The following is a 27,017-nucleotide window of genomic DNA, read 5'->3' as shown; positions in this document are numbered from 1 at the left end:
TCCCGCACTTCATCCGAGACCGTTCTCGGGGGGAGATCATCAATGAAGCGCTGAACAGTGTCAGCCTCCAGGTACTCGCGGGGCGCATACAGCTCCTCGTAATACCCTGCAAAACTCTCCGCCAAGTCCACAGGCTCGTGCACGGGCACCCCCTCCGGGGAGACAATACGAGGCAGCGGCTGGGCGTGTAAAATGCCCTGACACAAGCGGTGTAGCATCTTGCAGGACTTGTCGCCCCATTGATAGACACGACTACGGGTAGCCAACCAAGCCTGCCGCGCCTCGTCCATGAGGGCTGCAGCATCTTGCTGCTGCGCTAGGGCCAATTGTCGCCGTGCGGGGCCGCCCCCAGCCTCCCGGCTCCTATGCTCCAGCGCCTCTATGTTCGCCTCACGCCGCAGCAGGTCGCGCTGTTTGGCCCTACGGGCCGCTGCGCACCAGGAGATGTCTACGCCTCTCAGCGTCTGTTTCATGGCCTCCCACAGGACAGTCGGGGAGTCCACCAAACCCATATTCATGGATAGGTAATGGTCTATTTCAACCGTCATGTGTGACCGGTAATCCTCCTGCGCGAGGTGCCAAGTCGACAAGCGCCACCTAAATGGCCACCTGGCCGGGCCGACGGCGAGCGTGGTCAAAACCGGCGAGTGGTCCGAGAGCGCCCGCGGCAGGATCTCCGCTGATACCGTCCGATAAGCCTGCGCCCGTGGAAGGAAGACGTAGTCCAATCTAGAAAATGCCTCGCGTGCAGCAGCAAAGTACGTGTATGCCCTGCGCGCCCCATGTTTATGCCGCCAGGTGTCCACCCAGTCAAGCCCAGATATCAACACCTGTAATTTAGTGGTAGGACCCCACCCATCTGTGGGCCCCTCTCTCCCCGGGTTAGGGGTTAGTGCTGCGCTACGCCATCGGTCACAGCCCAGATCCAGCACATCGTTCCCGTCCCCCCCCACTATGGACAAGGCCTCGGGCATGCCATCCCAGAGGGACAGGAGCTTCTCCACCAGAGATCACTGTAGCGGCGGTGGAGCGTATACACTACCCAAAATCAGAGTCACCACCAACGACTCCCTGTATAAAGATGTACCTGCCCTGCACGTCAGACCAGATGCGTTTGTGAACATAAGGCACCCTGCGGTGGATCAAGACAGCCACTCCCCTGGAGCCCCTCGTGAAGCCCGCATGAAACACGTGTGTGTAACCTGCGCGCTGTAGGCACTGCGCCTTCGTGCCCAGCAAATGCGTTTCCTGCAAACACAAAACATCCACTCCCACTCTCTTAACATACTGGAAGTCAGCGCCCCGCTTCCCCTTGTCCAGCAGACCCCGTACATTCCAGCTCTTGACGCGCAGCGAGCCGGGGCCTATCCCCCCTCCCCCCCCGTTAGCGGACATTGGGACAGGTTAGTATGGACAGACCAAGCACCCACGTGACCTGTGTAATGCCGTGTGGAGCTGATAAGGAGCAACATGTTACGCGCAAACCCCCCCAAAACACCCAACCCCATACCCCAACTCCCCCCCCCCTCCCCACCCCCTACCCCATACCTCCCAAACATGGAAGCACCTGTCGCGGCCGGACTATGACCTGATCTCCAATGGGAAGACCCGGGCCACGACCTCCAATGGATCCCCACGTGATCGCCCATTAACACAGGCTCTCACTCCCGCCCACCCTGTCTAGTGGGGCAAGGACCCAGCCCGACTCCTCGGTGCACCTGGGCATCAACTCATCTCACCCCTCAATCGTAACCAATGGTCCACTGCAATCAAGAGGCATCTGTCTGCTGTTCCTGTGTAGGAGGGACCCGGCGGGGAGCCGAGGCTGAGCGCGAGACCCCGCTCGAGTGTGATCTTCCGCGGCGCCGACGGTGACCCCTGAGGCCTCCCCGGGCATTACCACTTGAGGAGGAGTCCGATTCACCATCCCTGACCGTGTTGAGCTTTAGTTTCACCGTGTCGTCGGTCCACTGAAAGACCTCCTCAGGGGTATCGAAGAACAGAGTTCTTGATTGGAAGATGACCCGCAGCCGTGCCGGGTAGAGCAGAGCATACTGGAGTTTAAGACCACGAAGGCGGGCCTTGGCTGCGAGGAACGACTGCCGTTGTTGCTGTACCATCTTCGTGTAGTCGGGAAAGATCAGGATATTGGAGTTGTCCTATGTGAGCGTACCCTTCAGTCTCGCTTGCCGCAGGATGACGTCGCGATCACCATAGTTCAGGAACTTTGCAATGATCGGCCGTGGGCGCGCTCCCTCCGGAGGTTTCTGTACAAGTGCCCGATGGGCCCTTTCCACAACAAAGCAGCGTGAAAGTACGTCGGCCGGGATCCAACCCTCCAGCCAACGGGCTAGGAAGCTCTCTGTGTTGTCACCCTCGCATCCTTCCGGAAAGCCCAGAAAGCGGAGGTTGTTCCATCTAGCATGTCCTTCCGCACCCTCATGGCCAGGCCTTTTTGAATCTTCTCCATGGCCGCGACTTTTTTCTTTAGGACGGCGATATCGTCTTCCACCTCCGAGAGCCGGGTCTCAGCACCAGTGATACGCTCCACGGCGTTCCGTAGATCCTGCCGGAGGAGGGTAACGTCAGCCCCGACTGCACCAATTTTGGCGTCCAGCATGTCTCTCGACTACGTGATGGCAGCCAGAAGCGCCGCATTATCCGGCGTCGACGACTGGGAGCCCCCGGGGCCCGTCACCCCCGTGAATTTGTCCATCGGGCCCTGCTTGTTCTGACCCCCTCCTGCTCCTCCTCGCGTCATATCGCCGCGGGCCTCCCAGACCGCGGGGTCTCCAAGGACAGGGAAACCCTCCTAGTTCTCCCAAGGACCAGACCCGGGCACCACGGGCTCTCACTGCAAGCTACTTCAGCAGACCCACTCCACCGGCATCGGATCAATGTCCCACGCAATCGCTGGCAACCGGGCTTCAATCTTGGGCTCTCCACCAGTCCCCGGGTCAGCCAACTATGAGCAGCGTCGGCGGTACCAGGCGCCGCCCAACTCCCTCACCGGGGCCCGACCTGACCCCCGAGTCACCACAACAGTCTCGCCGGCGGCCCGCGCCCCTCCTGCCCCTCAGCAAAGCGGTGACGCGCCAGGCCCCAACAGTCCACTCCACTCGGGTGGCCCTTCAAGCAGCAGCGCCCAAGGATCTTCCCAACAGTAGCTGCGGCCATCTCCCAGTATCACCCCTCCTTCACACCGGGGCCTGATATAGCCCCCGAGCACACCCCCAAACCCACAGCAGCACTCGCAGCTCACCTCTCGCTCCTCTGGGCCCGTCTATGCCCCCAGGGGGGTCCCCCCTCACGTAGCGCAGGCTGAATCCACCTGGCCCGACCGTGCAGGATGAGACAACTGCTCTCGCCACTTCAGGCCAGCGTCCTCTGAGTCCTGCAACTGGCGACCGGCCCAATCGCCACTTCCACCTGGGCCTGGGAGCTCAAGGCGACGGCCCTCACGCACCACGGCCGCTCCTGGTACACCCTCACCGAACCGCCAGCAGAGAACCGCCGCCGCCGTCCGGGGCGATGGGAGAATGCGGCGCGGGGGGTCAACAGGCACTCAGACCCCCCAGGAAGAGCAGGTGCCAAAGTCTTACACCCGGGGGCCGGCAGGCTCACCCTGCCCGGGCAGTGCCAAAATCGAGCTCCCAGCTGTGTAGGCCTCGCCGGGCCCCTCTGCAGCAGTTGTGCAGCTCAGGGATATCGCCTGCACCGGTTCCGCCTCATGATCCCCTCCGCCAGGGACCCTCTCTCAGCTACCGGTACGGGCACCGCACTCCACTCGCCCCCGGCGCCCGCAGGAATGATCAGGTCCGGCAGCCCCAAAATCTAGGTCCCGGCCGCCTAGGCCGCACCGGAATGTCCCGGGACCAGTCGCGTCGCCGGGCTGCAGCACCATCCTCCGGGCTCCCACTGGGCGGAAACTGCTACCGAATGTAGCCCGACGTGTCCGCAGCCAGATGCCGTTGCAGGGACCCTCTTCCGATGCCCAGGACCAGGATAATTATTGAGGATTCTTCTAGGCTGGCCGGAGCTCACGCTCTAGACGGCCGCCATGCCCGCTGGCCAAGCCATGCCCCCCAGCATTGCGATTTTAACATCTATTTGCCATGATGTCTGATAATGCAACATTGCTTGCCTGTACACCCCCATTGGTTTGCATCGCTAAACTATCATTAAACGGAGCATCCGAAACACTTCTACTGGCAAACACAAATAGGTACAGGGTATCATATGCACAGTCCGATATTCATAACTATACAACAACCATCAAAGAAAAAGGTGGGGAAACTAAAAAACAATAATAATGAAAACGAAAAATAAGAAAATAGTGAACAAAGAACAAGATCATTGGTGTATTTCTGGTAGTGTAGGACATTGGTTGTGGGGTGCGTTTTATAAGGGAGCCAGGAAACATGTCGCTGCCGTGATCGGGGGCCATCCAGGAGGGAAGAGCTAGTGTGTAGTTCAGTGCCAACGCCGGGCCTAGGGCGCAGCGGGAGCACGGCTGTCAGTGTCTAAGACAGTAGTGTGTCAATGTGATGCAACAGGTGTGTAGAGTGCGTGGGTGCCGGGCACCACGTGAGCATGCATGTACAGTGCCCCCGATTTCGCTGCCCCTTGAGTCAGCGCCAAGTGGGGCGTGTCTAACTAACTCCCCTCTGAAGGCATGCTTGATGAAAAGTCTTCAACGCGTCATCCCAGGATTGCGCTATGGGCTATTTCCGTAATCCCGCCGTTTCTTCCCTGTGAAGGGTTCCGCTTTCCGCTTTTGCCCAGTTATCAAAAGAGCTGCGCCAATGTGCCGCTAATGGGGGTTCGCTACATTTCCAGTGCTTAGTGATTAGTCTCTTCGCGGTGATAAGCCCAAGGTCCCAAACTCTGGAGGGGACTCTGGTGTGCTTCGTTCTCTTGTAGAGGCCCAATATGATTGTTTCCCATGTGCATTACATTTCCCCGTCAACACCCTCCGCCAGGGTAGCCGTCACAGTGTGCCAATATGCCTGTAATAGGGGGCATGACCATAGCAGGTGTAGAAGATCCGCTCCTACAAGTGCACATCTCGGACATGCGGACGTTGTGACATTAAAGTACCGGTTAATTTTATCAGGCGATAGATATTCACGGTGTATGATGTAAAGCTGTATGAGCTTGAAGCGAGAGTTACGGGCGATATATGTAGCGTCAGCCAGCACTACCGCCCACTCCTTGTCCGACCATGCCCTTCCCCTATCTGCCGCCCACCTATCTCGTAGGTCCTGAGAAGAGTACTGCGTGTGGGCAAGAAGTGCCTGTGCGAGCCAATGAATCACATGGGAGCCATTTCCCATCACATGTAAATATTGCATTAATAAATGTGTCGGTGGTTCTCCGGAAAGGTCGCCCCAGGCCTGCGCGAGCGTGCGCATGATTGCTGCGTGTAGGTGAAACTGTCCCGCCGGAAGGCCACGTCTGCGACCAGTGTCTCAAAAGGAGTCAAGACTCCTACAGCATACAGGTCTCTCACTGTGTCCACCCCTGCTTGAGCCCAGCGTACCAGTGCCGCCTCCGTGACAACATCTCTGTCTCTGGGCATTCCCAGCAACGGGAGTATCGGGGCATATGGTATCGTAGTGGTAGTGAGTTTCAAGCTCCTTATAAAGCACTTGCGTGCAACCGCTAAGTGTAACTGCGATGGGCAGGGAGACTTGGTCAATGGGTGAAACAGTGTATTGACTTGTGTTTGTGTCAAGACCATGGATTCCGTAGCGGTGTCGCCCAAGTGCCTCCCACTCAATCAATCAATCAATCAATCACGGCATTTGTATAGCGCGCTACTCACCCGGAAGGGTCTCAAGGCGCTGGGAGAGAGGGGTACGTTACTGCTCGAACAGCCAGGTCTTGAGCTGCTTCCTGAAGGAGAGATGGTCTTGGGTCAGCCGAAGGTGGATGGGGAGGGAGTTCCAAGTCTTGGCTGCCAGGTAGGAGAAGGATCTTCCACCGGCGGTGGCTCTGCGGATGCGTGGTACGGTGGCGAGGGCGTGGCTGGTCGATCGTAGCTGGCGGGTGGGTGTGTAGAAGGTCAGGCGGTCGTTGAGGTACTTGGGGCCCAGGTTGTGGAGTGCCTTGTGTGAGTGGGTGAGGAGTCTGAACGTGATTCTCTTGCTGACGGGGAGCCAGTGCAGGTCTCTCAGGTGTCCGGTGATGTGGCTGTGTCGGGGGATGTCCAGGAGGAGTCGTGCGGAGGCGTTCTGCATGCGTTGGAGTCTTTTTTGAAGTTTGGCTGTGGTCCCGGCGTAGAGGGTGTTCCCGTAGTCCAGTCGGCTGGTGACGAGTGCCTGGTTAACGGTCGTCCTGGTTTCGGTGGGGATCCATCTGAAGATCTTGCGGAGCATGCGCAGGGTGTTGAAGCACGATGAGGAGACGGCGTTGACTTGTCTGGTCATCGAGAGGGAGGAGTCCAGGATGAAACCCAGGTTGCGTGCGTGGTCCGTTGGTTTGGGAGTGGTGCTCAGGGCAGGGGGCCACCAGGAATCGTCCCAGGCGGAGGGGGATGATCCAGGATGAGGACTTCCATCTTGTCTGAGTTCAGTTTCAGGCGGCTGTTCTTCATCTATTAGGCGATGTCTTTCATCCCTTCGTGTAGGCTGGCTCTGGCGGTGGCGGGGTCGTTGGTGAGGGAGAGGATCAGTTGTGTGTCGTCGGCGTAGGAGATGATGTTGAGGTTGGGTTGGCGTGCGATGGCTGCGAGGGGGCTCATGTAGACGTTGAAGAGGGTTGGGCTGAGTGATGATCCTTGTGGTACACCGCAGATGACTTTGGTGGCCTCTGATCTGAACGGGGGGAGGCGGACTCTCTGGGTTCTTCCGGCGAGGAACGAGATGATCCACTCCAGTGCCTTCTCTTGGATTCTGATGTTGCTGAGGCGCTGCACCAGGGTGCGGTGGCAGACAGTGTCGAACGCAGCAGAGAGGTCCAGGAGGATGAGGGCCGCTGTTTCCCCGTTGTCGATCAGGGATCTGATGTCGTTGGTGGCTGCGATCAGGGCGGTCTCGGTGCTGTGGTTGGCCCGAAACCCGGACTGCAAGGGGTCGAGGGATCCGTTCGTCCCGAGGAAGGCGGCGAGCTGTCTGTTGACGGTCTTCTTGATGACTTTGGCAGGAAAAGGGAGGAGCGAGATGGGGCGGAAGTTCTTGAGGTCGGTGGGGTCCGCTGTTGGTTTCTTCAGGAGGGCGCTGAGCTCGGCGTGCTTCCAGCTCTCCGGGAAGGTGGCGGTGTGGAAGGAGGTGTTGATGATGTCCCGGAGATGGGGTGCGATGATGGCGTTGGCCTTGTTGAAGACGTGGTGGGGGCAGGGGTCTGTTGAGGATCCGGAGTGGATGGTGTTCATTGTGCGGGTGGTGTCTTCAGTGCTGATCGGGGTCCAGTTGCAGAGGGTGGTGGTGGCGGGCGTTGGTTCGGTGGTAGGATGCGTAGTCTGTGCGTCGAAGCTGTTGTGTATGTCGGCGATATTGCGGTGGAAGAACGAGGCGAGTGAGTTGCAGAGGTCTTGCGAGGGAGTGATGTCGTTGTTTCTGGCGCTGGGGTTGGAGAACTCTTTGACGATGCTGAAGAGTTCCTTGCTGTCGTGGGCGTTGTTGTCCAGTCGTTCTTTGAGTGCTGTCTTCTTGGTGGCGCGGATCAGCTGGTGGTGTTTGCGGGTGGCGTGCGTGAGAGCGGTCCTGTTGTCTGTGGTCTGGTCGTGCCGCCAGGCTTTCTCGAGGGTGCGGCAGTTCTTCTTGGAGTTCTTGAGTTCGTCGGTGAACCAGGGGGTTTTCTTGCTGCCGGGTCTTCTGGGAGGGTTCTTTAGTGGTGCGAGGTCATCGGCGCAGGCGGTCAGCCACTGTGTGAGGTTGCTGGCTGCTTCGTTGGGGTCCGTTGTGCTGGTGGGAGGGTTCTGGCTGAGGGAGGTGGTGAGCTGCTCGGCGGTGATCTTGCTCCAGCTCCGGCGAGGAACCTGATGCGGGTGGTGGTGGGTCGTGGTTCTTCTGAAGCTGAAGTGGACGCAGCTGTGGTCAGTCCAGTGGAGTCCGGTGGAGTGGCTGAAGGAGATGTGCTTGCTGGATGAGAAGACGGGGTCAAGCGTGTGGCCGGCGTAGTGGGTGGGGGTGTTCACCAGTTGCTTGAGTCCGAGGTTGGCGAGGTTGTCCAGCAGGGTGGTGGTGTTGGTGTCGTTGTTGTTCTCCAGGTGGAAGTTGAGGTCCCCTAGGAGGATATAGTCAGCGGAGGGAAGGGTGTGCGGGCTGATGAAGTCTGCGATGTCTTCGCTGAATTGTGTGCGTGGTCCCGGGGGTCTGTAGATGAGGGTGCCTCTGAGGGTCGTCTTGGGGTCGGTGTGTATCTGGAAGTGGAGGTGTTTGGCGGTGGTGAAGGTTTCGTCGTAGTTGGTCGAGATGCGGATGGTGTTCTTGTGTACGATGGCGATGCCTCCTCCCGTCTGGTTGACGCGGTCCCTCCGGGTGATCTTGTATCCGTCCGGGATGGCTATGGCGATGTCAGGCGCTGAGGAGGCATTCATCCAGGTTTCCGTGAGGAAGGCGACGTCTGGTGCTGTTGTGTCGAGCAGGTTCCAGAGTTCGACGGCGTGCCTGTGGACGGAGCGGGCCAGCCGGCCACCCACTGCAGCTGTGCCGCTAGGTAATAAAGTTCTTGGTTAGGGACCGCCAGGCCCCCAGCTTCCGGGGACGCATAGAGTTTCTTTAACGCTACGCGGGGTCGTCCTGTGTTCCATATAAGATTCCTAACCAAAGTTTCCAACTCACGAAATATACGTGTTGGGACATACACCGAGAGATTGGCATAGTAATACAAGAGTCTGGGCAAGGCTATCATTTTTGTTAGTGTAACACGGCTAGACACATTTAAGGGGAGGGTCTTCCAAAAGGCCATCTGTGCTTGTAGGGAGGAGATAGCCCACACCAGATTGCCTTCCAGTACATCTGGCAGGGTCCTATTAATGCGTATTCCGAGAAAATGGAACGTGGTAGGGTACCAAGTGAGTCGTCCCCCATTGATAGTGACCTCGCATTCCTGCGTGTCTGCGCTGAAAGAATAGACCCCAGATTTGTCCCAGTTAACCTTAAGCCCCGACATACCCTCAAAGGTGCGGAAGATGTCAGATAGGGCCAGTGGCAGTCGGGTCAAGTCTCTGATATATAAAAGTAGGTCATCAGCGTATAAAGACACCGTATGAAGGCCATCCGCTAAGGGGATCCCCCAATCTACACCATGCATTCTCAAACGCTCCGCCAGGGGTTCCATTACTAATGAGAAAAGTAATGGGGACAGAGGGCATCCCTGTCTGGTGCCCCTTCTAATACGAATAGCATCTGACAACAACTTTCCGATGCGATCCCGCACTGTGGGTTTCTGGTACAACAAGCCCACCACCATCTCAATATAGTCATCCCCAAGGTCATATTTCTGCAGCACAGCTACAAGGTAAGGCCACTCAGTCAGTCAGGATTCTTTATTCGATGATTAAAAATCACCATAAAAAGTACAAACATACAATATACACTCATATCATTAAAAAACAATTAAATTAACATGAATCCTGTTATTGATACAACTATATCCAAGTATATGATAGAAAAAAGGACATTGTGGAACTTTGACACCAGTATCAAGAAGTGGAAAGCCTTTTCTAGATCCAGCAGCAAACACCCAGATCGGGGCCATCGTTCCATAGCAAAGCTCTGCACTCTGAACAGGCACCTGATATTAAGGGAAGTGCTGCGAGTGAGCACAAAGCCGTTTTGGTCGCTGTGCACGAGGGTAGGTACAAGGGGGGCTAGTCGCTGAGCCAGCGTATATGCTAGGATTTTGTAATCGGTATTCAGAAGTGCCAGCGGGCGATAAGAGCCTAGTCTCGCACAGTCCCAGTCTGGTTTTGGGAGAGAGATTAGATTGGCTTTGTTTAATGTAGGCGGGAGAGAAGAGTCAGAGATGGCTGCCGCATAAACTCTCAAGAGTTCTGGAATCAAGATGTCGGAGTAGGTTTTATAGAATTCAGCTGGCAGCCCATCAGGGCCCGGGGACTTGCCGTTAGAGAGGGAAGAAATGACCATACGCAGTTCATCAGGTGAGAGTGGAGCTTTCAACTCGTCTCGTTGTGCCTCTGCTAACATGGGGAGTGTTATATCAGAGAGGTATTCAGTTATGTCAACAGTCAAAGCTGCATTACTTGATTACTCATCATGGTGGCATTGTACATCTGACCCTGGATTTTGAGTCATCTTTTATATAAATGCCCACTTGTTATGGAATTTTACATAAATACGTTGGGACTAATTCTCAAGTGTTTTGATATTTAAGGTACTCTTTCATATAAAATACTAATTTGTGAATTATTTGTAATGTCACACCCTTTACCATTTACACAAATTAAATTTCTTTATTTTCTTATTTCTTCTGCTATTAAATCAATCACTTCCAACTAAAAGGATATTAGTTGGCTCTTTCTTCCTATTTGGTGGACCAAGATTATCTTTTCTAGGAAAGGTGCCTTTCTCGTTGTAAATTGCATAAACTCACTCTTAACAAAAATATTTGTTAAGCCTCTTGGTGCCTATGTCACTAACTTATCATTGAGCACAAGGCAATTAGTGACATTTCAAATATTCTTTTTCTCCTTTTTTCATTATATTCCATCAAACCTGTCTTATCACTGTATATCATCAACACTTCTTTTTGGTACTTTCTTGATATGTTCTCTATTGATTTTGGCTTTTCTTAATTCCTTAATGAAATCTTTAAAAAAGTATTTTCAACACAAAGAAAACAAAAGCTATTTTCGTGTGTATCGCAGATATTATTTCTCTCTGACGTGCCTTCTTCAGTCAACTTTAATGGAAACTTATTGATACAGGCGATCGTCGCATAGGTCATTTTCACTCACAAAACAGGCCCAGATGACTTGCCTTTATTAAGGAGAAAGCATTGTTTCGACTCAAGCATACCACTTACATTTGTATGATGGAGGATTAACAGTGCTTGACTCTTCAAATCTTTAAAAGTATTTTACTTTCTCGACAGCCTGAAATACTGCTTGTACAGCTTTGAATGCCACTGATTATGAGGAAATTTTTTCTGTCACCCTGATGGACTACCATCTACCAAATTTAGAGATTGCCACCAGCCCAGTGGTCAGCTCTGCATATTGAAAGGAACTGGCATCACAATGGCTTCATGGAACAAAATATTTGGTTGAGCGCCACTCCTAGTTTTGAGGGCTGGCCACCAAGCTTTTCCAAAGTTTCTGTTTTTCAGGACACAAACACCCAAAGCCTGAATTTGTTTCTGTGAAATAAAAAGTTAATACCTTTCACACCATTGTAGCTTTCTACATCAATGTCTTCTTGTGTCCCTTACTGACACATTTTCCTATTGGTAACTGACAGGACATTACACCATCCGCCCTAAATAGGGTGGGTAGTGTAATGTTCCTCATCTGATGGCCCATACTCCACCAGGTTTTCGGAGGAAGCTTTCCTTCAATGGAGCCAACAGGTACTCTATTAACCTAAAATGTAAGTCCAGTGTGTCTCTAAATGAGGCAGGCGGACCAAGGGTTTTGGCGGACAGTATGCTCTGTTGTGTTTGCAAGGGTGTATCCTGTGTCCCAAAGTCTAAATAAGGTCCACATATTTTTACATCCTTCACAAAGTTGCAAAGATTTCCTTTGACTATTGCAAAGGTTGTAAAAAAAAAATCTCAACTTTAGTCACCACTTGACAAAAAGAGAAATTTAAGTGGAAGAAGAAGAGTAGTTAATGGGGAGGGGGCGTGGACATCGAAGAAGACCAGGATGAAAATGCCTATTTATTGAAAGACTGTAGTATCATGGTCAGCCCGTTCTGTTGGGTGAACCTGTAGGTACACTGCGGGAGGCATTTCATTCATCTTCCAGAGAAGCATAGGAAAGGTCCTAGGAATGAGATAGGTGACTCAATAGAGGGGTCCTTGTGGGATCTTCGTTATCTCACAAAAAGCTTTACCATCAAGGTCTAAAAGAGCTCTGAAAGACTCTCTATAACATTTTAGGATGCACTTTTATACTTTGACTCGAGTTACATGAAAATGACAACAGAAAACAAATATATGTTTACAGCAGAGAGAATAGTTGAATATTTTATAGTAACACATTATGGGGCATATTACCAAGCAATAGCGATAATTATCGCTATTGCTTGGTTAGAGACAAAATTTTACCGCTGAGCTGCGGCGATTTTTATCGCAGATAAACCTTGGTATTACCAAGGTTTATCGCAAATGCGATAAAAAACGGCCGCAATGCATGAATATCGCTGTAAAGTTAGCGATATTCATGCATTACCGAGCTAATGCTCTTAGCCATGTTATCCACCTCCCATTGGATAACATGGCTAAGAACTGCTCAGGGCAGGTGTTAGCTTTTGGAGATATTCGCGCTTAGCGCGAATATCTTCAAAGTTGGTAATAGGAGATAGCGATGTTAGCGAGTGTTTCCAGTCGCTAACATCTTGGCACGCCCACTTTGCATGTCATTAGTGATAAATATCACTGACATGCAAAGTGGGGCCCAAGATGGTCCCTATCTCCTACTAGCTGTCGATAACTGGTGTTAGCGACAGCTAGGTAATAGGGAGATAATTTTATCTCCGCTTTCTTGGCTTTTAAAGCCAAAAAAGCGGAGATAAACCCCCTTGATAATATGCCTCTATATTCTTTAAATAGCATGTTTCCACATCACTCTACATTGACTATTTAATATTAGACTATAGGACCACATGTAACCTGATACTCATTATTTCATTAACCTTGACAGAATGAAAGTCTAAATTGACTATGCAGGGATCTAAACTGTGACCTGTCTCACACAAAGATCTGAACAAAGAGTGTTCAATCTTTACTGAAACACGAAGGATGGGGTTAAGTGTTACGATAAAAAACGGCCGCAATGCATGAATATCGCTGTAAAGTTAGCGATATTCATGCATTACCGAGCTAATGCTCTTAGCCATGTTATCCACCTCCCATTGGATAACATGGCTAAGAACTGCTCAGGGCAGGTGTTAGCTTTTGGAGATATTCGCGCTTAGCGCGAATATCTTCAAAGTTGGTAATAGGAGATAGCGATGTTAGCGAGTGTTTCCAGTCGCTAACATCTTGGCACGCCCACTTTGCATGTCATTAGTGATAAATATCACTGACATGCAAAGTGGGGCCCAAGATGGTCCCTATCTCCTACTAGCTGTCGATAACTGGTGTTAGCGACAGCTAGGTAATAGGGAGATAATTTTATCTCCGCTTTCTTGGCTTTTAAAGCCAAAAAAGCGGAGATAAACCCCCTTGATAATATGCCTCTATATTCTTTAAATAGCATGTTTCCACATCACTCTACATTGACTATTTAATATTAGACTATAGGACCACATGTAACCTGATACTCATTATTTCATTAACCTTGACAGAATGAAAGTCTAAATTGACTATGCAGGGATCTAAACTGTGACCTGTCTCACACAAAGATCTGAACAAAGAGTGTTCAATCTTTACTGAAACACGAAGGATGGGGTTAAGTGTTAAAATCTAACACGTGTATGAAATAGGAGTATTTGAGATGTATAAATATTCTCCTTTGTGAGTGCAACCTTAGTAAATACTTAGAATAATAGACTTTCATTGACTGCCCATTAGAACCACTCCCATTAAAGTGAGAAGTGTGGTAGGGTTGTGATGTCACTTCCTTTTACATCATTGTGTAAAGTAATTAAACATTCACATTCCCACTACATAAGCAACTGGTACTTTGCTTCAATGCACACTGTTCAACACTGGAGAGCTCTCAAACAGCTAAAGCTCTATAAGATTTAGATACAACTTTTCATTAACTTTTTACTCCATGCATAACATTTGCATAATGTACGAACTCAGCAGGGGTCAGGGGGTGAGATCCATTTCCAACAACCTTTCTAATCATTTCATACATGGGAAAGGGTAAAGTTTGCTTAAAAAAGTAAACAACAACAAAGCATAAGCTATCGGAAGAGACACCATTACTTATTAGTGTGCATAACAAAATGTATTATAAATCATTGGGTTCCTGTTCAATATATAGAAATAGACTATTTTAACTTTACCAGCCACAGAATGGAAGGTACTCATTTTAAGGATGTTAAACGAGCCTCAAAAGCAGACCAAAAGTCATTGCCTTATCAACTAACTTTCTTAACACTTTCTTTTCAAATAAAATTGAATGAAAGCATAAATCTAAACCATGTCCTGAAGCCGTTGTCCTTGAGTGGCCTTGAGTGGGTTTCCCGCCGAGCTTTGGTGAGGATTATGAAACGCCTGCAAGGTCAGAATTATGGCCGACAGAATGTGATAAACACCAGTCCTCTGGAGAGCTCTGTTTTTCTCAGCCTGTGCTTAGTGTCTGCCTTAAAGGAGCAGTATCCAGCGTCCTGCACTATAGCAATGGTTGCTGTGTGTGGAGCATTCCCATTTACAGCCACGAATGCATAGGGCCGATTATTACAAGTACAAATAAATGCAGATTTCTGGAATTTGATAATAAGACTGTTCTGAAACTAAAGTGTGGGATACAACATTTTCATCTTTTGGATAACATACGCAATTGCAGCTGTTCTTCATGTTACTAGTACTTTTTTCGAATATGTTGTGGCCTGTGTGGGATACTTTATTTGATTTCACCTCAAAGTTACAGAATAAAAGCTATTCCAAAAGAAATGCTGTTTAGTGTCGAATACCATGAACGGGATCCAGATTTGTAAAAATCTCCCATGTGGACTGCCTGATAACTGAAATAACACATTTGCACTGAAAAGTGCAAATCCGGCAAATTGCACTTCATAGCCAATGCAAAAATAAAAATATGAAATCTGGAATTGGGGGCGGGTGCACGAAATGAAGGTGGCTGAGTGTTTTTCATTTTACTCCGCCCTAAAAAAGCAGCTTAGCTATGCACATGATCCATAGTGAGGCCCTATGCAGGACTGGGCAGGAAACCCACTCCATAAGCAAATTATGGAACACAGTTTATAGGTTTGGCTCGACAGCACAACCCTCTGCAGGACGTATTGTTACCAATTCCTTAACATATAAATAGAGTGGGATTGGCTTTGCTGCGAAAATAATTTCTCACTCACCTCAGGTTAATAGGTTCAGAAGTACATGTTTTGATTGGGAAGAGGTTGTGTGCTTCCAAACAAAAGTGTTTTCTCTCCACACAGCTGTGATAATTTTGCTTATTTATCTAGCTGCCTGAAGCTGAACATAGTGTGCATTGAAGTGCAGTACCACAGACATGGCAGTAAGCGATGCATTGCAAGTACAACTGTGTGTTGTCTTCACAAGAGCTGGACTTTCAGTGCTCAAAATAGCCTGCATCGGGGCATTTTATCCCTTTCAATTAAAAGGGGTCCAGATTCATGCAGGTCCCCTAGCACAGACAGAGAGCTTGGAGCCTGCAGCTATAGGTAGAGGCAGGCAGGCGTACAGAATTCAGAGTATGCTAGGCCATCCAACCCAGGTACTATCAGAGTGCATATAATTACAGTTTCTTTCTTTTATGACTTTGATGTCATTCGTTGAGGGTGGGGCGGGGGGTGGAAGTTCCACTCAAGCAACAACAACAATCCTTGTCAAGGTGAACTACAAAAGTCACTAAATGAACCTATGCTTAACCCTCAGGTAGCTTGGCACAAGAGCAGTCTGGCTTATCTAATACACAATGTGTAAAGTATTTATGCTTGATATAAACAGTAATAATATGAAAACACAACACAACAAAAATCCAAAACCAATGTAGGAAATATAGGATTTTAATAAATTACGGGATACCAGAACAACACAGATCCAATGAGTAGACAGGAGATACGCAATTTCAAAGATTTTAGTAAATCTAGCTCGTAAAAGAACAAAACGCCACTAGTGGTCATTTGGTCCTGCTCCATTGGGGTAAAGTCACAAGTTCAGGCTGACCGCAAAGGAGTGCAGGTCGGATACAGGGACCAGGTTAGTCCTGCTGAAAGAGTAACGTTCTCAAAGTATGGCACAAAGAGTTCCGTTCACAGTAGACAAGGCCTCAAGGAGCAGGGAGAGTGTCACAGATGGTTGTTGCCGTAGTGCAAAGAGCAGGCCGAGCAGTGCAGTGTATGGTCACTGTAGCATGAAAAGCCGGTCAAGCATTGCAGATGGTCTTTGATGAAGCTTCGTGTTGGTGGCTACCGCTGACTGTTGTTGCTGTAGCACGAATTGCAGATCTCAGGTTGCTGTCATCATGGGCAGACATTGAAACGCAAAGAGCAGGTCGTCACCAGAGTTTTGCTTTAGCAGTCATCATGGGCGGCAGAGTCTCAGTGGGAAGTGGCTCGTTCGCTGTCGTCAAGAGCCCACACATACGGATTTCAACTTTTCGTCTTGTGAGGAGCTCAGATTGATGTCAGCCAAGGGCCCAGGTCCTGGGGACCACCGCTTGAGGATCAGGAATTCACTCCAGCAGAGGCCAGCAGGGCGCAGGAGGTCAATTTGCAGGTCCAGTTGCAGCAGGCAGCTGTGTTGTTGCTGGGGGGGGCTGGAGCTTGTCCTGTCCTTGTAGCTCAAACTGGGGGTCAGTCAACTGACCCTTGGTGCCTCTCATGTTAGCCTGGGACAAAGGTAACCATGTCCAGTGTTCCTTCTCAGACAGCAAGGCAGTCCTCAAGCTGCAGGGCAGACCTACTTCTGTAATGTCCACAGGTCCAGGAATGTTCTGATGAGCGGCTCTGGAGGTACAATATGTACCTAGTTCCAGCCTTTGTGTGTGTAGGGACCACCTCTCCTACCCCCAAATCTGCTTCAGGAAAGTTCTTCCTTTCCCCTGTAAAGCTATAAGAAGTATGGGGTGGAAAAAAAGAGCAATCCTCGTGTCATATTCCATTTTGTGTGCAGGAGTTAAAACACTTTGAAATGTAAGGGGGAGTGGATACAACCCTCAGATCCTTCCATTCATCCTACCAGGGTGGACCGTCATGTTTCACAGCTAATCCCCCTTTGCATTACTGCTTGGAAGCAATACAGAATCCCCAACAGCAGAGTTATTTAAAGTCATGTGACCCGGGACACTGGCAGAAGGCACAAATGGTTAGAACAAGAAAATGGCAACTTTCTAAAAGTGACATTTTCTGAATGTTGACTTAAAAACTGACTTTACATTAAAGAGAGTTTTAAATTACATTTCAATTGATGTAAGCAGCATATATTGATCTGCCCCCAATTCAAACGTATAACTTAATAAATGTGATAAGGTAATCCAGTGTTAGTCAATGGGAGATATTGGCCTTTCAACAGTGAAAAATGACTTTAGGAGTTTTTTACTGCAAGGACAGGTAAAACTTAAGTACACATGTCCTACTTTTTAAATACAATACACTGTGCCCTATGAACATTTAGATCCTACTTTATGGAGTGATTTATATGTATTATAAAGGAAGGTTTAGTCCTGGCAAAAGGCTTATTTCAGTATTCCGAGCTGGGAAATAAAATAGTTCACTACACACAAAAACATTTCAGGAGGGTCCTAGGGAAAGTTTTTAAGGCCTGAACAGGATTACATCCCCAATACTCTGCATCAAAAAAAACAAATCAAAATCCTTGGGTCTATTCAGAGAGGAAGGAAAAGACAAAGACACTGACTATATCACACAGACCTAGCTGTGGGAAAATCCCTTTCTAGTTACAAAATCTTTCACTCACCAAAGGTGACATGCTTCATCATTTGGGATTCTCCTCTCAAAGATAAAACCTAGTTCGTATGAGGGCTACAACCCCCTCTCTGAGAGGGAGGAGCACAGGGATGTTTTGATACCTACTCTGCACGGATATTCTAAATCCACCAAATGAGACATATAGTGTGAGTGAGGACGCAGCGCAAAAAATATTAAACGTCAGGAGAGTGAGGATAAAACTAGCTAGAGAGGACATGGTATGTGCTTTATTGATATGTTCTCCCTGCCAGGATTAAAAACAGTGCACCTGCGGTATGGATTTAAACCGCATGTGTGTGATGGAACATCATGGGCGTCATGTTTCAGCCGTAATGCCCTGAAATTGGGCAAGGCTTTCGTGAGGACCTTAGAGATGCTGCTGCTTGAGTGTTGAGTGAGATAACAAAAAAAGTTAAATACGGAACCAATAGTAATGCTGGTTCTTCTCCTTCGAAAGGTGGCTGTACCTAGTAGGAACAGAACCATAAGTGCATGAGATAGAAGCAGTGGCTTACACAATAAACAACTGACAATGTAAATGGGATCAACAGATTCCACTTCACATGTTATATCAGATATGTACATAGACAATAGAAACAAAGAAACATATGCTTACCCGCAACTGCTGGGTAAATAACTCCACCTCAACCTGTCAACAGCTCAGGGAAGGGGGCACCGCTCTATAACAAAGTAATTAAGGGTGCCTGTGTCAATTGCACTATTTCATAACACCCACAAGTAAAGAAAATAGAGAGGACTGACCGGGGTGGGGAATGAGGGGGAAGAGAAAAAGAGAACCCATTTAAAGTTAAACAAATGAGATGTTAAAGTTCTGCCCCGCAGTAATACATGAAAGAGTATACTATCGAAGTTTAACATCCACATTGATGTGTGGACTCAACCGAATGACTAATCAATACACAGAGTTGTTTTAAAGCTGAAAGAACATGACCGATAGCCAGAGGTGCATGTAATGTACAGGTGAAAAACAATGTTTCAATAGGTAGTAGATCATCTCACTAACTGCCTAACCACAGGAGCGCAGTCAGGAAAGCTTGGCAAAAAGGTGGTGTATCGCGCACTAAGGCCCTCAACTCGAACCAAGTTCTTTCGTGCGGGCCCACCAGCATTGGCAACCATGCTATACAATATACGGTGTACAATAATTGTTTGCTGTAATGATTACCACCCTTGTTTGGATACAGAATAACATTAAGGAGCGCATTCTCAGAGAACTACATTAAAAAGTGCATTTTCAAAAAAACACCACAGGGTGACCACTGCGCTAACATTTTGTTGTAAGAGACCGCTCTAACCTCTTTGTTATAAGAGAGCCCGAGGCAAGGATTCCCACCGAGCCTCGTTCTGGTAGTCTACAAACAGCCCAAATTTGTACAAGTGACAGACATAATTAGCCAAAACCCAACACTCACGTCTCCCTCGGTACCCCACTCAGAAAAGAGCCTGTGGCCGGAGGTGGTGTTCGATGTGCACGAGCGCTCTTAAACTACCACGCATGCGCCTGCTGGTGTACTGATCCGTCGCACAAGCGCGCAAAACTAGAGGACAGCCGGGAAATGTAGTTTATCAATATGGTACCGGCATGATTGTCAATTACAGCGCAAACCAGTGTGCAAGCAGTATGCCACATGTGCCTGCTCGATGTTTGCAGCACATAATTGTGGTGGTCACTATATCCTACCCACAGAGGAATGTTCTATTAATGGCAGAGTTGCTCTATTGATCTCTGCGGGGAAAGCGTAATGGGTTTTAAAAAGGGTATAGAAGTGGTTTATCAACAACAGCACATAGCTGCAGTTGCATACAAGCGAAGTGTAATGGGTGTTAAAAAGGCTATTAGATTGGTTTACCGAAAAAGGCACATAGCTGCAGTTGCATACGAGCAACTTATGTCAAAGGGGAGAGAAGAAACTGCTTCTCTGACCAATCGAGTAGCTCATACAGAAACCCATGGGATCTCATCATTCAAACCTATGTTGTCACTATTAAGCCTATCTACCCATCGTTGTTCACGCCTGAAAAGGTATGCAGAGATATCAGTGACATGAGCTGGAATGTGTGATTTCTCCAAAACTGTCCATTTTAGATCTTCTGGAGAGTGGTTGACTTCTAGAAAGTGACTGGTAAGCTTAGTTGCAGTTTTTTTTACAACGTATGGTGCTTTTTTGTTCGAAAATACGGGTCTTTACCTTCCGTGTAGTCATGCACGCGTACCGCAATGTACATGGGCACATGATCAAGCAAATTAGTCTGTCACTATTGCAATTTGTTTGTGTTGACAGTATCCATGGTCTAGTGGTCCCAATATCTATAGAGGTTGTGTGTTCTGTTTGTGGGCAAGCTGCACACATACCACATGGAAAGTGGCCTTTGACAGCAGGTAGATTCAAAAGAGTGTTTTGATGACTATCAATATACGTATCAGTGCTCCTACGTAATTCCGCAAGTCGTAGCACGCCTCAGTCTGCAGAGGACTGGGATGGCCCCAATGATGAAGCATGTCACCGTGGGGAAACCCTGGTGAGTGAGGAGACTCAAGAAAGAAAATGTTTTCTTTCTGACACTTAACTATTCCAACTCCAGCAAGTGTTGTAAATGACAGTCAGCCAAGGGCTAGGTTCTTGATCCATAGATTCAGGGATTTGCAGGTTTACATAACTTTTGGAGGGTGAGCCTAGTCATCTTTCCCTCTTTCGCCCCCTTCCTTTTGAGTACGTATAAGTTAGCCAGATTTGGGGCAAAAACACTCCCCATTGAAGTTCCTGATATTTGTAGGAAAAGCTGGTCTTCGTATTGAAAGAAATTTTCTTTCATTGCCAGGTGGGCACAGTTGATGATAAACTGAACCGGAGTGATGGCATCCAAAACTCTGTGCTCCAAGAGAGTTTGAATGGCTGCTAATGTTTCATCCTGGGCAATAGACGTGTATAACAATTCCACATCAAGAGATACCAGGTAATTGCTGTCAACATCAAATGGAGTGTCTTCCACCAGCCGTAGAACATCTTTAGTGTCTTGGAGGTATGTCGGCATTTCCGTGACCAAGGGCCTCAGAAAATGATCCACAAATGTGGAGAGAGGTTCCAAGAGGGATCCCAAGCCAGAGATGATGGGGCAGCCTGGTGGTGGTCTTTGTTCCTTATGCACTTTAGGCAGTGCATAAAAATAGGGAGTAACTGAATGAGCTTTTACCAAAAGAGAGGCTTCTTGTGTGGTTATCCAACTGTTTGATCGTGCCTCATCGATCAGTATCTTGATCTCATTTTCTGGCCTCTTCGTGGGATCCACTTTTAGGGGTTTGTAGAAACGGGTATTGCCGAGATGGCTCAGGCCTTCCGTGCGGTAAGCAGAGGTGTCCATTACAACAATGGCACCTCCCTTGTGTGCTGGTTTGATCGTGATCGAAGTATCGCTGGCCAGGGTTTTCATTGCTCTTTGTTCCTGTCTTGTCAGATTCTGATACTGTCTCTCAGATCCCTCACAGATTGTAGTGACCTGAGTCATAACTGCTTTCTTAAAGGTCAATACTTGTGGAGGAATCTGATGTGAGGGTGGATTGCAAGTGGACTTATTCTTCATCCCTGTATTGGTGTCAGTCTCCTCAGAGATCTCCTGTGTTTTGTCTCTGAAAAAGAAGTTCAGGCGGATTTTGCAAACGGACTGGGCAAGTTCCTGCTTGATCACAAAGGTGTCACCTCTATACGAAGGAGCTAAGCCTAATTCTTTGTTCAAGAGGGCTAGCTCTTCCGTATTCAATTGTTGGTTACTTAGATTGATGACTAAATCGTCTCGTTGCTGGTCCGTGCTTGTGCTTCCATGTTGTCCGTGCTGTCGGAGAGGGGGCCCAATGCACTTGAGCTTGTTGGTTCCGCTGTTTCCCTCTCAATCTTCCTCGGCTGTACCCTAAAAAAGACTGGTTAGGGAAAATGTGTGGTTGCTGTTGGTATGGAAAAATTTGCCTATGTGGTGGGAGATTGGGATATCCGAAGGCCACCGGTGGCCACCACTCGGGTGGTGGAGGCGGACCACCTCAATAACCTCTCCAGTTACCCCTATTTCTCCGATTAGTACCTCTGTTAGTTGGTTCACCAAGGTTTGAGGTGTCTGAGTCGCTAGACCATTCCTTACTACCTGATGTAGAGTAGTTTGATCCGTATCTTCTGCCCTGTCGAATAAATTGTGCTGGAACATATTCATCACTTGTGTATGGATACACTTTCTCCATGGAGAAGCGTGCAAGATCCTTCTTGAATATATTTATTTTGGAGGCCAGGATTGAGTCTTTAAACTACTTGTTAGTCTTATTTGTCTCCTGTTTTTGTTTTTTAAAAAGGGTTGTTGATATTGCCACTTTGATCTGGGATTCCAACGTCTGTATTTCGATGAGGATTGTATCTGCGATCTGTTTAGCAGTGTTAATTATAAGGATCAGCCAATCGCAGGTGCAACGCCACGTCACGAGAGACCAATCCATCAGAAACAATTTGTCCTCCAGAAATAGACGTGGTGCATTGGTGACTATTAACCCTGTCGGTGCACAATTTCCCCTCAAATACTCTGTCATAATAGCCCCATATATGTATATACGGGAATGAGATTTTTTTAACAACAAACGCTTAGACCAATCATCACCTTGTGTTGAAGGTCTGCCTTGAAAGGTGTCTATTATGCTAGGTGTACTTAAGATTGATGGGGCCATTGTATCATCAAATGCTAAACCTTGCCGTTCAGCCATATTGGATGGAAAACAATGTCAACAAATGCAAATGTTTCAAACTGAAAAAAGGTTCTCTCTAGCACCTTGCCTCTAATGAAAAGTGAATGTCCTATATTAGGTATCGCTGAAAGAGGACCCGCAGCCAGAGCTGCTCAGACACACTACACACAAAATAAAAGTTCAGGAGGGTCCTAGGGAAATGTTTTCCTTAGGGTGTGATAGACCTTCATTTTGCCAAGCTTTCCTGACTGCGCTCCTGTGGTTAGGCAGTTAGTGAGATGATCTACTACCTGTTTTTCTGCAATAGAAGGGGGTTCCCCTAAGGCAATACAGGATGTAGGCAGGAAGGAAGGGGGATCAAAGCAAAAAATAAAGAAGAACACCCTGCCAAAATGAATATCCAATGGTCCTCCAAGGGATCCAGTTCTGTGAAAGAGGGGGCAACATTACCAGGTATCAGAGCCAGAGATTCAAATCATACTTTTTATGGAAAATATATATTTTGTATTGATTTTTAAACATATATTTATAAAAAGACAATCATGGATTAAATATTTAGGAATTTATAAAAACGATCAATGTAAATTTTCATATCAAATCAGAAAAAAGACATCATCACACAGTTCAGTGTTCCAGACACTCCGGGGCACTTTGGGGGGCTCAACAAACACTCACACCTTCAATGGGATCATTCAGACTCATACACATTCAAACCATTCAACCAAGTGAATTTCACAAGGCCTGCAACAAATAGATGGACTTATGGTTGCATGGACCAGGGTGCAACAATGAGGGGGCAAATTAGATGGTATAGCGTTGCCGTCCTTGGTGGTAGCGCCGACGCGCATTTCGGTGTAGGGCATCTTCGTCAGGGCAAACGGATGTGGCCGGGGAGGGGAACACACAAGCTGAAATTTAAACATATTTTCTTGTATTAAGTTGTCCAAAAGATTTCATACATTTTTATCTACATATTTATCAACAAGATTGTTCTACACACATTTTATTGGTTTAAATAATGCATTTAAGAACATGCAATATAATGGCTCTAATACCAGTAAAGGCTCCTAGGATATAGCCCCCCATGATCGGGGACTAAGGGCCAAACAAGGGATAAAGGCCTAGGTGAAGACAGACAATATATCTATCCAAGTTCAGTCAGTCATACATTCTAAAACATCTATTTGTACATTCATTTCGATTCTTAAAATTAGTACCTCAGATGGTTTCTCCAGTTCAGTTGGTTTCAGGGGTAGCAGTATCAAGGGTACTGCTACCCATACAACCAAGTTACGGGGCGTCCAGATAATAGGGGAGGGGTCATATTTAGATGTAACTGGGAGATTTCAAAGATATCATTTCTTTTTGTTTGTCATTTTTTCAGATTCCTCATATATATCTATCATGGAAGGGTGGAAACACATAAGGGGCACAGAAGGTGTTACCCGTAATCCACGGGGCTTCAAAGTGTTCAGGTTTAGAAGGATCCGTATTTTTCACATGTGGTAAATAAAGAAGATCTTATTCAGTAGAGGGGAAGTTCTATTTCCTTGCCTGTTAGAATCCAATATATGAAAGAATTTCAGGGGCTAAATATTTATTATACAGATGACGCAAGGTAACAAGGCTTCCTGTTCACAGTTTCTACATTGAAAAAGGTTGGTACATCTAGTGGTATATGTTGTACGAACAATCCCCTACCTTCTGGTGAAAGTAGGAGATACACAGAGATACAGTTCCTTCCCCAGGGGTTCAGGTTTGCTATAACAGCGGATCAAGGGTCGCAATCATAAACTGCAAGATAAGAAAGACCACTGCTCAGAAGCTGTCTCATCATTCAAGGGTCTCTGTAGGTCTATATAGGTAGTTGGATCTTAGTTCCTGAGCAGATATCCAGTTGTAAAGGGCAATCTATACTCATTAAACTTGGGGCCCCCCGGCCCCCTGATGGAGATAGCAAGTCTCGTAGTATAGTCTCAGGGGCTACAAAGGGTTAAGTAAGTATGCTCACCTCGGGGCACTTGATATGTGCAGGCCACGTCTAATCGTCAAACAGAAGCAGGGAAAGATGGTTTATGGTTATTTCTTCCTTCCAGGAGGTGTCACCGAGATACATCCCTGCAGGGGGAGGTTAAATACATTAGGGATCTAAGACGTGCTGTATTTCATGTAGTGGACTAGAGAGAAACGAGATTGTCAAGGGGCCAGATACCTTCCTCATGTAGCAAATGAGAAACGGCTTAACCATCTACGTGGAGTTAATCGGTATGGCAGGGCTTGATGCACTGACCTGATAAATGCGGGGGTAGGATGGCCGTGTCTGGATAGCACCCGGAAGCTCGAGGGTCGGACCTTTAGTTAATGCCCCTGTTCACTTGAAAGACTGATTAAGGAGAGGGTGGATTCCTAAAGAAAAAGGAGTGGGGTCAGTTGGTAAGGGAAAGTTACGCTGGATACTCATAAAAAGAGCAAAGGAGGCAAGCGGATGCGTGGTTTACCTGATTAAAGGATAAATCAGTGCGCTTCCAGACAACGGGGGCTTCAATCCGTATCCATTTCGTCCCGGGGCGACGTGGAGCCTGCGGCGAATAAGGGTCTCAACAGAGGGCGCGGGTTTATACACGTCACAATGAGATTGGACGCAGCTGAACCTTAAAAGCATAGTAACAGAGAACGGACTAGCGCTATCGGTTGAAGTCGCCATCTTGGAGTGGTTACCCTCATAGCTCTGGTAGCCTTTTTGACGTCCTGCATATAGATAGTCATCAAGGAAGAAATCATTAGCCAGAGGATCATATAAATAGGCCACAAGAAGGGAATTCTTTAGGCAAAATTATCTCTTGTGAGTCAAGGAGATTTTGGTATTGTCGATTAGAAACAAAATTTTTTATTTTTTTATTATAAAGGACCTTGGTAGATGTTCCGGAAGTGAAAAACATACTTCGGTAAAACTAGACAGAGTAGTGCCCCGAGTATGTTATATCTAAAAGACGGACTGGCGCTTTCATTATATACCGCCATCTTAGAATGGGGACTCCCAATGAGTGGATAGCTCATGTATATAAGAGGAATGGAGGGCCATATTCGAGTGAGGTCAGATTATATGAGGCTTGCATGTTTTGACCACATGGGGGCATTCTTCATATGGATAAAGCATATGTCAATAAAACACAGAAAAAACTATCTGGTTTAGTTGATATCCTCTTTCCATCTTGATGGGCTCAGTGTGGTTAATACGGAGATTTTTTTTTACCATGGTATAATATCAAATAGCTGAGGTCTACAGGGTTCCAGACCTGAAGATCCCTGCAGGGTCACAATGAGGAACATATTAGGGAATAAAGGTTCAATTTATATTCAAGGGGGATAGAACCCAATTTCTCTACATAACAAGACCTAACGCCAGGTCTAGGTGGCAGTATAGATGACTCATCAGGTATTGATAGAGGGTGGCACAAAAATTATAGAAAAGTGTTGTGCCATGGGCATTCCTCATTTAGGCCCTTAGCGACAGAATTCATAAGGAAGATCCAAAAAACCTCTCTTTTTTTGCAAAGATTGACAGGGTCTATTCCAAGTTTGGCATTTATCTTTTCTAGTATGAACCAGCGGAGATCTTTTTCAGAATGCACTTTTTCAATCCAATGAGACACGATAGGTGCTGCGATCTTTAGATTTCTAATATTGGATTTGTGTTCTCCTATCCTTATGCGGCATTCACGTCCGGTTTCCCCTACATATGGGAGATTACATGGGCAGATTATCGCATACACTATGTTGCTGGTTCGGCAGTTGGTCATGGTTTCATTACGGGCAACTGAGATGGTACGTTCAGTTGTGGTTAGTGTGTCGCCAATAATAGCATGGGGACATGCCTGACATGTGCCGCACCTGTGATTTCCGAAGATGGGTTTCAAACTGGTGATGGCACTTTGTATGCCCATGGGGGTCTCTTCTATTTTGCCTCTAATAAGATAGTTTTTAAGGTTTCTGTTCCTTTTGAAGGCAAAGATCGGTCTGTTTAGTCTTGTTCTTTTCCAGGTTCAGTAAATGCCAACTAGAATTTATGGCCTGACGTACCCTGTGGTTAAGGTTAGTGTTGGAAATGGGATCCCTGGCTGGCCAGGGCTTTCGCCAAAGTCAGTCAGAGACCACCACACCCAAGTCAGGGCAAGGGAGTTACACGCCAAGATAACCCCTACTCACCCTCTAGGTAACGTGGCGCGAGCAGCAAGGCTAAACTTGGAGGCGATGTAAGTTAAGTATTTGCGCATGCACCCCAGCAAAAAAAACCAAAGGCCCACCACAAAGGAGAACTCCACACAAGGTTATATAAAAATAGCCTTTGTATTATAATAAATATACTTCAGATAAAACACACATCTTGTTACACTGTGCCAACAGGCACGGGCGGAATTTACAAGGGATATTGCACAGGACAGGGCCACTTGGACCACTGTCAGGGGTATCAGCACTTTTAGAACTTGTAGAAATAAAAATCACTG

Source organism: Lissotriton helveticus, chromosome 5_1 (genome assembly GCF_964261635.1).
Source record: "Lissotriton helveticus chromosome 5_1, aLisHel1.1, whole genome shotgun sequence".
Classification (NCBI taxonomy): Eukaryota; Metazoa; Chordata; class Amphibia; order Caudata; family Salamandridae; genus Lissotriton; species Lissotriton helveticus.
This window is presented reverse-complemented; position numbering follows the sequence as displayed.